Source organism: Idiotropiscis lumnitzeri, chromosome 21, assembly GCF_059441095.1.
Source record: "Idiotropiscis lumnitzeri isolate Australia: NSW breed Sydney's pygmy pipehorse chromosome 21, RoL_Ilum_1.0, whole genome shotgun sequence".
Classification (NCBI taxonomy): Eukaryota; Metazoa; Chordata; class Actinopteri; order Syngnathiformes; family Syngnathidae; genus Idiotropiscis; species Idiotropiscis lumnitzeri.
In genome coordinates, this window is record NC_142411.1 from 1168481 (window position 1) to 1183171 (window position 14691).

The 14691-nt window shown below is 49.2% G+C and overlaps 1 protein-coding gene across 3 annotated transcripts in view; it reads right to left on the bottom strand.

Annotated features, from left to right (window-relative positions):
• Positions 1 to 14691, bottom strand: part of hivep2a (HIVEP zinc finger 2a) — a 36011-nt gene that overhangs the window by 18458 nt on the left and 2862 nt on the right. For 2 of the 3 annotated variants that reach the window (XM_088285832.1, XM_088285829.1), the window contains exon 2: positions 12614 to 12666. The gene's annotated coding sequence lies outside the window, so the exon portion shown is untranslated. Of the gene's footprint in view, positions 1 to 6030; positions 7905 to 12613; positions 12667 to 14691 lie in introns of those variants that run through there. The other variant, XM_088285830.1, reaches the window with a different exon arrangement.

Here is a 14691-nt window from a genome sequence, read left to right on the forward strand (position 1 = left end):
CAATTGGCAATTGGCCAAAGTTGCGGATTGCTCGTTTGTCAACGCCAAGCGGCGACCAGTCCCTTTCACACAATTGCTGGAGGATGGATGGCAACGGGCCAAACTCCAATTTCCCAGTTTTGGTGAAGGCAGCAGCAAAAACGGCACGTTCGTCATATGCCGTATTTGCGTGTCGATTTACTCAACTGCAGAAGAGAAAGGCTTTATTGCACAAAGATGCAAACACACGAGCGTTCCAATCGTCCATGAAGTGACGGACGTGCTTTCCGCCCTTCGTACTTTTTTTTTTTTTTTCTGCTCTTCATTTCCACGTCACTAAATCACATCTGACTTTTTCTACATTTTTTTTGCGCCCATCAATCTTTCTTTTTTGGCTTCCTCCTGAGGCTGGCGACCATTCCTCACCTTCTGGCTTCCTCAAATTCATCACGCCGGTCGTTAACCAACCTCGACGCCGTTAATTCATCAGCCTTGCGCCTTAATGAACACTCTCAACTCCTTCAACCTGTTTGGCGCTTAATTAGCCCCCTTTTGCCGCCGGCGGGCCCGACAAGATCATTAGGTGGGACGAGACGACCTGGTGCTCTAATGGGACCACTCAAATATTTATTATCATATTTATAGGACAGGAAGAACCGCGCCGCTCCGCCCGATTGCCCGAGCGGCGGTCGCGATGCCTTCAAGTGCCCTCGTACAGTCGAGCGTCACGCGTTTACTGAAGCTAAATAACACTCTGTCGACAGCGCTAAGTGTTTTTTTTTTTTTTTTTAAGTGGACACAAACGCAAAAATAGCAACTTTATTTCCAGCTTGGAAACACGACTCCCGGCGTATGGACCCGCAAGACATGAGCGGAGACCAGTCCAGGGTGGGTTCCGCCTCTCGGCCACAAAAAAAAAAAGGAAGTGAGCTCATCGTTCTGCTGTTTGATGGCGACGCTGCGGCTGATCTTGACGCGCCGCAGAGGAAATCCGGGAAAAGAATCTCAGCAGAGCCAGCGAGTGAATCGGCTGCGCAATGACAAGCGAATGACATCATCGACACGCTCGCGCAACGGCGGCCACGGCGTCGCATTCGAGTTCGAGAGAGGAGAAACGCGCACGTGCATGTGCGCGATTAATGAGGAGGAGGAAGACGATTGAGGAATGAAAAGAGAAAAGAAAGAAAGCAGGTCAGAATGAAGTCAGAGTTGAGGGATTGGGCGGAACCAGATGGGAAACACATGCTCTCACATGCACGCGCACACACACACACGCACGCACGCACGCACGCACGACCTCTTGACAACGGATGCAGAGATGACACGCTAGCAAGCTTTCGCTCAGCACATTTTCTCTCTCACACACGGCATGCTGGGTAATGGAGTCCTGGGCGGCCTGCTGCCCCATCATCAAGATCAGGTCCCAAACTCATGGCCTGAGGGCCAGATTCAGCCCTCAGCATCATTTCATGCGGCCTGCCAAAGCAAATTATGTTTGTCTGGTGAGCAAAATTGCAAGTTGTCATTTGTCATAATTGAGTTCTTGCAAGATTTTTGTCTCTCCTGACACGCCTGCTCCACTTTTGTTTCTGGCTCAAATGCAGACCCAAATCGCACGAATTTGCAACTGCAGGAGAAGTCTGGGGCGTAAGCCCCGCCCACCAAAGAGAGGCGGGGCTTACTGAATGGACAGATTTGACAGCTTTTTGTACCTAAATTGGCAATTGCACTCAACTTTGAGCGGCAGCCAGAAAACTTGAAATCGCTCACCTGCAAAGTGAGCCCACTGGAAGCGACGGAATAGTTGTCACTTTGAACGACGTCGAGATTTCGACAGCGCACGGCAATCAAACAATTTCCAATTTGAAATGATCTGAGCGAGGGAAGCTGCATCGGCGGTGCGAACGCACACGCGCGCGTCGAGGTCACGCGTGGCTCAGTCACAGTCTGACGAACATCTGCGTCTCGTCATCGCTAACTCCCCAGGTGGCAGGTGACGGCTGTTGCCGTGGCGACCGCGTCGTCGCAGTGACCAGTCAGCAGCCAAAAGTCAAAGTTGTTGTGCAAGACTGACAAACTTTGGAGTCGGACGTGAGTCAGCACAGCCTCTGGTAAAAAAAAAAAAAAGGAGGATGGCCTGATGGGAATCACACCAACATGGCCACGTGCGTGCGTGCGTGCATGTGCGCACGCACGCACGCACGCACAGAGATGTCGTCTGGGGAGTTTTAGTGCTTTGGTGGCCATTTGGGCAAAAACAAATTTGAGCCAAAAAAGAAAGTGAAAAGCTCAAAAAATGTGAAATTTGTTGGGACGAAAGTGAGCTCGTGCACGTGCTCGTGCACGTGCAGTGCACGCTGGCCTCGGAATGGCCGATTGAGTATTTTGGTCGCGGTGCGTCAAACGAACGCAACTCGTGAGCGTTCGGCTCGTAAATTTACTCGATGACAGCCGCTGTGGACACGAGCCGAAGTTGACCTCAGATGAACATCTGCAGTTGTGCACGCGCACGTGCACGCCGGAGCTGGACAAGCGAAGCCCGGACGTGAATGAGCGCGAGAGTGAAGAGACACGGCGAGAACGTGTCAGCAGGTAAATCATTTCACAACGAGGGGCTGAAAGCGCGGTGCGTGCGCACGTGCGCGCGACCCCCGGCGGAGTCGCAATTTGGCAAGCGGCAACGATGGCGTGAGTGTAATTGAGCTGTGACAACAATGTTTGTTTTACGGCCGACTTGAGTTCCATTTCTGCCTGCGGTGGCCTTCAAATTCGCGCGACTCTCGCCACAGGAACGTTTGGCAATTTTTTTTTTCTTCTGTTGTTGGGATGCAGAACAGCAACTGCTAAAAAAAGGACTTGATCATCGACATCATATGACAAAAAGAGGAACCGCCGGAATAACACATGCGGCCACAAAAACGGATGCGGCCTTTCCGTTACAAGTAACGTTTACGTGCATTTTTTTTTTTTTTTTTTCACACCGATTCCAGTCTGAGTGCTCAACTCAGCAGCACACGAATAATACACGCAAACTATTCATAAAAACAATCATGAGGTTATAAAAATTGCATCTTGACGGGGATGCAGTTCACTGTCTCACTGGTATCGGTGACGGGTATCAGAAGCATTTGCGAGTACTCGAAAACGTGAAATGAGGCTGTCATGGGCCCGATTTGGCTAATTGTCCATTCCAAATATTTTTTCATACGAAGTGTCAGCCTCCTAAACGTTGACATTTCGCACCCTCATCATGGCCGTGACAGGCCGACATTTACCGGCTAATCGTTTTCTTCCACTCAAAAGCTGTACTGAGCTCTAAACCAAAGCCACGCAATAGCGCCATCTACCGGCGCCCGATCGTCACGACAGTGGCCGACAAACGACCCAACAAGTAAGCGGACGACGACAGATGGCGCACGCGTTTCTTTTCATTCGGCAAAGTCAACACTGAAGACCGAAGCAGCAAATCGGTCATCAACATGCACGGCGCGTTGTGGAAGCTTGGTGGGCATCAACAAAAAAAAAAAAGCGGCTGTGTGGAGCATTCTTGGCACAAGCGCCCGCGCTCACTTTCACGCTGGCGTTTATGAGGCGCACATACTTCATCACACCCACTAAAGCCACGTTGCACAACCCACGCCGATGCGCAGACACCAGACCAGCATTTAGTCCGCATCCGCCTCGTCTGCTGCTTCGGTGAGGAGAAGAGGCAAAACACACACGCACACACACACGCACAGGCAAGGGATGGGATGGCAAAATCAGAAGGCGACGTCAATCATTTTTTTTTTTTTTGCATTTGCAGTCGGCAACAAAACCAACTTGGAAAGTCCTTTTCAATATATATTTTTTTAAATTCCAAGTCAGCCTCTTCATCGGTGAACTCGCATGCTCTCAAATATTTGACACCGCCTCCAAAAAATGCTGAGCTACCGCCACGAATGCGACCTTCACCAGCCTTCGACCATCACCGGCCAAACTTGCAAGCGCCGAAATGAAAAGCATTAAGCGCACACATTCAAAAAAAAAACAAACACATTTGACGGCTGTTTTTGCAATTAGTGCGCCAAAAGTGAAACTAGAGCTGGAAAGAACGTCACTCGTAAAACACAGCCCGTCTACTGGAGACGTGCAAACAGCTAACACAAGGGGGCGCTGTGCGGGGGCGGCCAGGAAGTCAGCAGGCTGCTGCACCGGAAGTGGACGGCGGAGGAAGTTCGCCAAAACGACGCTTGAAACCAAACCCAAAGCGCTGCATGTCATGGTGGCCAATCGCAATTCCAAACTAAGAGAACCCTCAATGGCTGCCTGCCATCAGGGTCAGTCACGTGACTCGAAAACTCACGCGCGCAACCTCCAACATCATCATCATCATCATGTTGACCGCCGCGCAACGGCTCCTTCGAGTGTGGCTGGCAGTGGCCGTGATGACATCATGCGAGCAGAATGCCATGAGCCGTCACCATGGCAACCGGCAACAGATCTCCTCACAGCAACAAACACAAAACGGCCACAAACGCAAAATCTCCGCACCAGCTTTTCAACAAGTAGGTCACCAGTGGGGGGTGCGGAGGGGGTGGCGGGCGGTGAGGTGAGGTGAGGGGTGGGGGCGGCTTGAGTTCTAGCCCGAACACGCGCGCGCGCGCACGCACGTGAACCACAGAGGAATTTCCTCGTTTCATATAAAACTGATAATGGGATGTGTCCCAGCGGGAGTGGAAAATCAGAGGTGACTTATACGAGCCGCATTCCAACCTCAAACACACACAGTGGACACTCCCTGGCCTGGCACGCACGCGCGCACGCACTCGTCTAGTTTTACATGAGGGAGAGGGAAAGCAAAAAGCGTTTGGCAAAGTGAAGTCAACTTTCCAAGTCTTGACTGCGCTGCGAAATGCATCCCTCCGCCATTCGGCAGGCACGCCGAGCGCGGGCACGTGAGCTCGCTCGTGCGCGCGCATGCACGTGTGTGCGGCCCTGGCATGGACAGCGGCACAGACGGCGCGATGGCGTGAAGTCTTTCTACCTGCAGGGAGAGAGATGGACGGCCAGCGTGTCGTCGAAGCCGGACGGCAAGGTGATGCGGCCACCTGGCCACCCGCGTGCGTGCGCGCGTACGCGCGCGTGGGTAGTCAGGATGACAAAGCCACGGTGTGTTTGTCACATCAAGTAGTGACTAAAACCCACGCACTCGTGCACAGACACACGTATACACTCGCAATACGTGCACTTGCAGAAACACGCGCTCACACTGATACACGCACACGCACACACACACACGTTGGACACATGTACACACACCACGGACGTTACACACGTGCGTCAGGCATTTCCACGGTGACGCTCAGACACGCTTACAGCATACACTCGCACATACACGCGTACAAGAACACGCACACGCGTACACACACACCACTTTGATAAGACAGGCACACACACACACGTGCACACACTTTGGAAGTCGCGTTGGAGAGCCAAGTGTGTTAAAGCATTTTTCCATTCACAAATTCTCAGACAGTGAAGTGTGCGAGGGCCTTGGCCATGCCGTGCACGTGTGCGTGTGTGTGCGTTTAATAGCGACTGTCACACACTGCCAAAAATGTCTCCTGTGTCACCACGACAACAGCGGAGAGCGACGCACAAGCTAGAATGGTCGAAGACGGAAAGACTAACGCAAAAAAGAATTCCCTCGTTCACCTCCATCACCATGGCAACAGACGCCGCGACCTGTCATCTGACTTCCTGCCTTGTTTTTTTGCACATCACTGACGCGCGCTCGACAACAAAAAGTTTCAGCATTTCATGACAGCGACCATTCAAGCACCTTCTCGATGTTAACATGAACTTCACCAAGTTGTGCACGTGCGTGTGCGCGTGTTCGAATGTCACACGCTGGCAGTGATAGCTGGACGGCCCTCGCTGACTTGCAACACTCGCACACACACACTCCCACGCACACACGCACACTTGAGAAGACAAACGCAAAGGTCCAACATACTTTCCACCACATCTCATCGAGAACATTTCGAAAAAAAATATTTATAGACCAACCTGCAAGCTTTGCCTCTTTTTTTTTCATTGCCACGGCAACAGACACGGCGACCTGTTATCTCACTTCCTGCCTTGTGTGGTATCACACGCACACGCACACACACGCACACGCGCACCCAATTTCACTTCCTGTCCCCAAAACGAGTTGTCATTCATTCATGTATTCAGCTGTCGGTCTGTCTGTCCGTCCACCTTGTCGCTCTCTCTCACTCTCTTTCTCTGTTTACATGTGCTTCACCAGGCAGCGTGCGTGCGTGCGCGCGTGCGTGTGCGTGTGTGTGTGTGGGAGCCCTCGAGAAACACTCCTCTTGCCACAGGAGTAAAGCCCAGGCATGACGCAGAGCCAGAAATAGACGGAGGGGGGCCCAACCGGGGGGAGGCGTCCGGACGCCGCTGCCGGCACCTTTGCAGCGACCGGTTCACACACGCACGCACACACGCCCGCGCAGAATACATCAAGTACAACGAGTTTGACCGAAAGATGCATTCCAATTCAAATGATTGTTTGTACTTTATTACACACGTTTGTCACACAGAGAGAACAAATAAAGCTTGACAATTTGAACAAGCTTTTTAGTTTTGAATTTTTAATATAAATTTGTTTTAAATACGTCAAATGTTTGTTGAGTGCATGATGAAAAATAAAACGAAAGTTCACCAAGTATAAAAGTGAACACAAAGAAAACCATTAAATATGTCAAAGATGCGTAAATAATAATTATTTTGTTTTTATTGGCATATTATCAAAACGAAGTGGCTTTTCTATCTCTTAATTGTCGTCTCACAACGAAATGCCAAACGGCAAAAAAAGCTTCGTTCATGTGGAGCAGCAACTGATGAGTGCAACTGTCAAGCTAACATCGTTAGCTTAGCTTGTGACAGCTAGCTTAGCTACGTCCGACAGACGGACGTCAGCTTTGTGGATGTTCTTTCTTTTATCTTGGCGCGTGTGTTGCTTTTTCCATTTTCACTCAAAAATTAATCTTCATCCCATCTGAGAAAAAAAAATGATCAAAAGTAAACGCAATCACTTGTCAAGTCAAAGTCGAGTCGATTCTTCAAGCGAGTCAAGAGTCATCAAATGAGCGACTTGAGTTGACTCGAGTCGCAAGTCGAGTCCGCCGTTCCGCTGTGAGCGTGCATGCGTGAGCGTGCGTGCGTGCGCGTGTGTGTGGTATTTGTCCGGGTGTGGGAAGCGCAAACACGAGAGCCGTCGCTTGTTTATTTGCTTTGGCGACCCGACCGACTTGCAAGCGAGCGAGCGAGCGAGCGAGTGAGGGCGATCGCTGCGGCCTCCAAGCCAGGAGGGACGCGCGCACACGCACACGCACGCACTCCACTCTTATGCAACTCACACACGCGCACACACGCAATCACACAGCTGTGCCTGATTCCAGCAATGTGAGGTGTGCGTGTGTCTTTTTAGTTATTTGATTGCGAAACTTTTTTTCAAGCTGGACCAGTCATACAAACTATGGCCCGTGAGCCACATACGGCCCGTTAAAGTTTTAATCCGGCCCACCGAACTTGAAAAAATGTAATGATTAAACCTTGAAATTGAAACATTAATTATTTTCCCTGTAATTCTGATGTGTCCCCTCTAGGAGGCGCACTCTAGATGGACTTTGTTGGGGTGGAGCCTATAACTCGACATTTTCATGGAAAAATGTTTTCTCTATCTACTACATGTATTTTTTTCACCAATGAGGTAAGGTTACCAATCTGCTCCTTTCAGTCCCATTTTAGAAGTCATTGTGGCCCGCGAATCAAAAAGTTTGCCTTCCCCCGAGCGTGACATTGTTGTGGCGATTTCGTCACGTGTATCGGACGGACGGGCCTCCCCCTGCTGCTCTCTCTCTCAATCTCAATCTCGATCTGAGTGCGAAACTCGACACTGGATGTTGTGGAGTGTCAGGGGGTCTCCCGGGGGAACGTGGGGGGGGGGGACACCTAACATAGGAGCGGCTCTTCCGAGTAATTTTAGCACCGCGGGGCAAGGCCGAGCGAGCCAGCTGACATGTGGAAACAGAAGAAGATTTTGTTTGGATTTTTGAGCACGCTGTGAGTCAGCACGTGGAAGGCGAAGCGTTCAAGTTGAGGGCGCTCGAAGCATTTAAGGGCCCTCGGAGCCGCCGGCCGCAATCCTGACGAGTGACGAGACGGGCTCGCGTCGTGAGTCACGGCCAAAACAAGAGCAGTGCCAACGGGAAACAACTTCTCAACGGTCGCAAGTGGCAAAAAAAAACAAAAAACGCAACGATGCCTGCGTGTCTGTTGGACTTTTTAATTTGACTTTTGAACGATTTGACTTTGCCGACATCAATTTGGAGAAGTTTCCCGCCCTGCGTGAGCTGGCCGAAGTGGCGCGTGTAAAAAGCCCATTCTGGAAGTTCCACCCCAAAAAAAAAAGTTGACGTTCCAAATTAAAAATTTGCATTTAAGTTCTGATCCAAATTTGGAGGCAACGCGTCCCGTCTCACTCGAACGCTTTTTGCAGTTGCGATTGCGCCGACGCTCGGTTAACTCATTAGCACGCTCGCTTATCTCGTTAGGCTGCCATTGATTTGGCGAGCTGAGGGGCGGGTGAGCCGGCGCGATCGATGTCAACGGCACGGACGCACTTTGACGTTACGTAAGCTCGTTAGTGGAAACGCAAAGTCGCTCCGAGGTCAGGCTGCGCGCCGTTAGCGCCGCTCAGACCTCTGGAAGCTGACAGCGGCAAAGGTCGGGGGGGCCGAGTTGGGATTAAGACTCATTTATTTACAGCACGGGTGGCTAAAGTGAGGCTGGCGGGCCAGATTCCGGTTCTCCGCGTCACGTTTTGTGGCCCGGGAAATCTTGCCACAATTTGTTTCCTGCAGTTTTTTTGCACTTTTCTGGGAGGAATTTATTCCTTTCCCCTTTTTTGTCGTTTGGCTGGAAGCAGGTTGAAAAATGCTTTGTTGCCGTCGTCCTGTCTTCCACACACAAACCGACTTATTCTTTTCCTCAACAGATCAACATTCTTTGTGAGCTTCTTCTTCTACTTTGTCAATGGGCTGCCGTTTTTGTTCTCTTCCCGTGTTGCCGCCGTGCTGAATTGATTGTGTTTATTTTGCCGGTAATCAAGCTGACTGCGGCTTTGTGAGGACCAATAAAAATGTGAAGGTGGTGAGTCATGTGGTTAAAAAAAAACAAAAGCCCCAAACAAAACCAACTTGTTTTACTATCAAGCTCACAGCAACACTCGAGTCGAGATTTGAAGTGAAGCGGACTCGATCACTCCGGCCGGCCGTACGTTCACGGGACCGCCCCTTCAAACGGGTGAGGATGCTGACGTTGTGGGGGGGGGGGCTTGTCATGCAAGACTCACTCCCTCTCTCACTCATGCCTCGCACACAATAACACTTCCCCCCCCCCCCGCCCCCTCGGACTCCCCACTGGGCCTTCCCGGTGACGCAACGACTCGGGAGGCTCAAGTGCACCAAAATCCCGCCGCGCTCTTGTTACATTACAGCAGAGCCGCGCTGGCCATCAAATATGCATCCAATTACGCAAGAGCCAGCGCCTGTTACGCAACCACGCCGCATGTCCCCGTCTACACCCGAAGACCACCGCCGCCGCCACCGCCGTCGTCCACACGCCGCAAAAAACACCCGCATCAAGCGCACGCAACACAAAGTGGACACAGAGGGAAGCATACAAGGGGGCGGGGTGAAAACGGCAGGATCGTGTCGCTTTGACATACAAGCTGAATCTGTGCTCGGACTAAACTCGGAACTCAAATCATCTTCCCTCACTGAAATGAATGGAAAAGATGGTAATCTGTTCCGGTCACGACCCTGGCCCCTCCCCAAAAATAAATAAACAAAATAAAACAATCACAGTTTCAAATCGATGACAAATCAGCCCTTTTTTTTTTTATTCATCTCAAATTTTCATTTCAAGTCAGAAGCGCAAAATGAGCTTTTGTGTAACGGCAAACATTCGGACTGAGGAAGGAACATCGCCAAATGGACTTTTTCTTTTTTTTTCTTTTTAAAAGGACTGAGAGAATATTTGCATAGATATTTTAGGATCGTCACACAGTCCGTTGGGAAGAAGATTAGAGGAAGGACAAGCACACACGCGCACGCACACATATGCACAGGTATGATGGCAACAAAGCGTGAATAAATTAATTTGTGCTGTCAATGACTTGAGAGGAGGAAGACGTAGCGAGACCTCACGCTGTCAACCGGCAGAAGAAAGAAGGATTTTCAGGGCTTTTTTTTTTTGTTTGTTTTCGGATAAAAGAGGACACGATGAGGAAAGAGGCGGTAGGACACAAGGGAAGGAAGGATTGTGGAAGGAGAAGCAAAAATGGAGGATGAGATGAATTTGTAGTACGATTCAGCCGTTCGTTTTCTTCCAGTTTGTCCTCCGAGTGCAGCCTGGACTGGTCGCCAGGTCAATCGCAGGCCAACAACAGACCGGTCGCCAGTCAGCAGTTGCTGAGCATCCTTAATGACGGCTAACTGACCGCTGCTAGCGCATGCTAATGCGACATCCACTCGACAGGCGGCGGCAGCTAGCCAGCGTTGCTAGCGTCTTAGCGCTAATACCTCGCGTTGGGCTTATCTTGTGTCAACGCCGCGCGTGAGCACTTCTGGCTTTTCTGAGCTGATATACTAACCAGGCCCAAGCTGCTTTTTTTTTTTTTATAATTCCTGCACAAATATGTCAGCGGTGTGCGATTAAGATTAGCGGGCTGAAGATGAAAACGCTGAATGTAGCGGGAGGAACGCTGACATCCAAAAGCTGCTATAAAAAAAATATCTATATATATAATTTTTTTTTTTTTTTTGGGGGGTGTTAGGGTCAAGTGTTGTCGTCACCACGAGCGGGCTGGAGTGCGTTTCCGCACCTGCTGTCGCTTGGCCGCCTTTGCGCCTATCGACAGGAAATGACGTCACCCAAATGACAGCTTTGCCCCGCTAAGTGCCTCCAATTGACGAGTGCAAATAACAGCCTGCCTTCTTCGCTCTCCTCCTCTTCCTCCCGTCAAGGCCGCAGCTACGCGCCAACTTTGGGCTCTCTCCCTCGTCTTCGTCCGTCTGTCCCCCCCCTTCTCGTCTCGGGCGGCAAGCCGGCCGGCGAGGGCAGGAGCGTGCCACCCGTTTTGCATCGTGACGACGACGATGAAGAAGAGGAAGACCAACGAAGGTGACAAAGCCAAAGAGGAGCGCTCTCATGAACTCACACACTCAAGACTACTCACACACACATAAGCGTACAAATTATTATTATTTTTGTTTATTGTTGTCTTAAAGTGTTTTCAAAATACAGTTGAGTTGAGCTACGCTGTCAAACACACACTTGCACACAACTCACACATACTCAGGCAATTAAATGCGCACATGCGCTCTCGTTCACCGTTACACAAACAGTTTCACTCAAACACACACACACACGCACACACGTTTCATGCAACTGCAAGGTTGACAGGAAGTGTTTCAGCTGCAGCAGCCACAAAGCCTTCATTTGCATGTCAGATGACGCGGAAGTGATCGGTGCCATCTTGAGCAAACGCACGCACGCACGCACGCACGCACGCACGCACGCTCACAGGCGCACACGCGCACTTTTCATCTCATTTGAATGGCGGAACAAAAGCTGCAGCAGTGGACACGAGGCAGCGTGAAGGAAATAGGAAGCGGACATCTCCTTGTACGCCACGCGAAACCAGTCGAATGATGCGCATCTCTTATCGCACGCACGCACGCACGCACGCACGCACGCACGCACGCACCTGGCCTTCTTGCCTCCTCGCCTCCTAGTCGCCTCATCTCCTCGCCTTGTGGCCTCCTTCACTCCAACTCGCCTCCTCGCCACCTTTCCTCGTGACATCCTTGCCACCTCAACTCGTCCTCTAGCGTCTCACCTCCTCACCTTTGCTGCTCAACTTATCACCTCCTCACATCTCGCGAGGCCACGTGGCGGGAAACAGGAAGCGGACACATCGCTGTCGTCCGGGCAACACGCTAGACGAGTCAAATGATGCTCATCTGTTATCACACACGCGCACAAAAACTTCCTCCCCGCGCGATTCCGTCAAGGGCGCATCTTGCATCCGTGCATCAAGCCACCATCACCATGGCAACTGAATATACATGCACTTTGTTTTCACCTTCTGACTTTTTTTTTATCGAAACTACACGCCCGGTCCTGGAAAAAAAGGATTATTTTTGTAAAAAGATTATATTTAATTTAAATTATATATATATGTATATTAAATAAATCAAATTAAAACTGCAATATGCTTATGTGCTCATTTTAAACATGAAACATAAGTTGACATCAGCTCCAACGGTTGTCATGGAAACATGTGACAAGACTGTTGACATGTTAAAACCAAAATGCCCCCCCCAAAAAAGATCAATGGTGGCTTTATGAGGTGACATAAGAAAGCAAGGATGGAGCAGATGGAGACACGCAGGGGACAGTGTGGATGCCGGCGCCATGGCAACCGCATGCCGAGTCGCAAAGCCCTCGTTCTGATTGGCTGGCTGAGGCACTCGGGCAGGAAGTGACTGACGCACACACACGCGTTGCTTGGTCCTACCTGATCGTCGTCGTGCGGTCCAGCCCGGGAAACCCACAAGTCGGTTCCAGTCGCTGAAGAACACACAGAAAACACAGGTCAAAATATTAGGAACAGACATTTTGCTTTCATGAAGAAAAAAAATGAACAGGAAGTCGGCCATTTTGATTTGGAGCAGTTTCCGAGCTGGCCCGTCTTAGGAATCGGCCAATCAGAAGCGTTGACACTTTGCGAAGCTTTTCAGAAGTTGGCGAAGCTTGCTGTCAAAATTGAAGCAAAATTTGGAAGAATTCCTATGAAAAAGGCCGAAAGCCCGTTAATCTTTTATTTTTGATGTTGCCGCAAATAATGTGGCAAGTAAAGCTTTTTTTTTTTAATCTGAATTTGATGTGAAACACACGCACACATTTTTTATTTTTTTTTTTTAGTATTTTTACTTCCTTAGATGATTCTGACCTTACATTTCTTTGTCTTCTCCCCTGATGTGTTTTTAACAAATAATCAAATCAAATCAAATAACACACATTCTGCTTCACGTCAGCTTTTTGTCATTTTTTTTTTTTAAGTCTTAAACCCGCTGGGCATTCTCGTGCGTCTCGTCCGCTGGGACGCGACGGCTTTGAATCTCCTGAAAGGTTTTCAAACAACTTGCGCACGTGCAGGTATGCAGAGGAGTCAACTTAACGAGACGCCAGCAAAGATTGTGGACAAGGACAATTCATTAGGCACACCTTAGCAGTTAAGTTAATTTGTTTTTCAGGGATTGGTACGTTAGTATTTCCTTTTTTTTTAAGACAACTTCTTGCTTTTACTTTTTCAAAAGTGACCTTGTCACTTGCAACGTTCAAAAGTCGTACATCAAAAATCAAATGTCATCGGATGCGAGACCGACTTGTGGTGGATGTTTTGTGTTTTCGCGCCAACCAATTCAAAATGGATGATTATTTTTTTTTAATGTATTTTTTTTAGCACATGAGTTCAGTCCAGATAATCCGGTTAGAATTTAGCTTGCAGCAAAGATCTCTCAAGTGATTTTTTTTCTTTTCCTCAGGATGTGCATTTTGTGCACAAAGCGCATAAAAGCATTTTTTTTTTTTATCAAAAGGGTTATTGTATATAATTGGCAATGAAAATATTTTCATGTTTTACCTTTTGAAAAACAAAACAAAGTGCTGTACACAGATTAAAATCAAACAATAACGCGCAAAAAGAGGGACGGAAAAGCCTATTATAAGCGGGAGGGGGTGCACACTTTTGCAACCACATTGCTTCGCTTTCTTATTCTTTTTTTTTTTCCTGCTTTCGCTCTTGGATAGATTTTTGTTTTTTTCCGACTCAGATCATATCGTTGGTGTGGATTTATCTTGGTCTCATTTGTTTATCTCACAAAAGTCTGCCATGAGAACGGGGGCGAGGGGGGTGTAGACTTTTCTATCCACTGCGAGTGTGAGTGCGCGTGTCAATAATTCAGCCAGTGGCTCTCGGGTTCCTCTCAAGCTCGGTTACAGGGCGGCCAAAAGTTTGCCGCAGCATTGAGGGCCGGCAAGATGAGTTACAGTCGGCCTTTGTGGTGTGCGCGCCGCCGCCGCCGCTCGGAAAATCGTCAGCCTGCCAGCAACTTTCCTCTTTTCTGTCTTTTTGTCCTGCCTCCATTTGTGTCGCTAATGGATCGCTTACACATCATTAAGGACACAGATAAGACTTCGGTGTACCTCCACATCCCATCTGCAAGTGCGCCATAATAGTGCAAGGGAGGGCGGTGGGGGCGGGGCAAAGAAGCTATTTTTAATGCTATTGAAAGTCATTCAAACATGATGCACGCTTTGAACATTAAGACCGTGTTTAACTCATTTACTACCATTGACGGCTAAAGACGTCAAAGCTGCATTTTTTTTTTTTTTTTTACTCGGCTGTTAAATAATTTCATCCGAGGCGCAACGGTTACGAATGGATGAATTGACACCACATCAACGATGTCATTAAACGACAACAATTTTGAGAATCGATGACTTGTTTCGAGAGCTCGTTGAGCCGAACGGTATCCAAATTCTTGGAATGTCAGCTTGTCACCAGCAAATATTTTGCAATTTCTGTCGTCC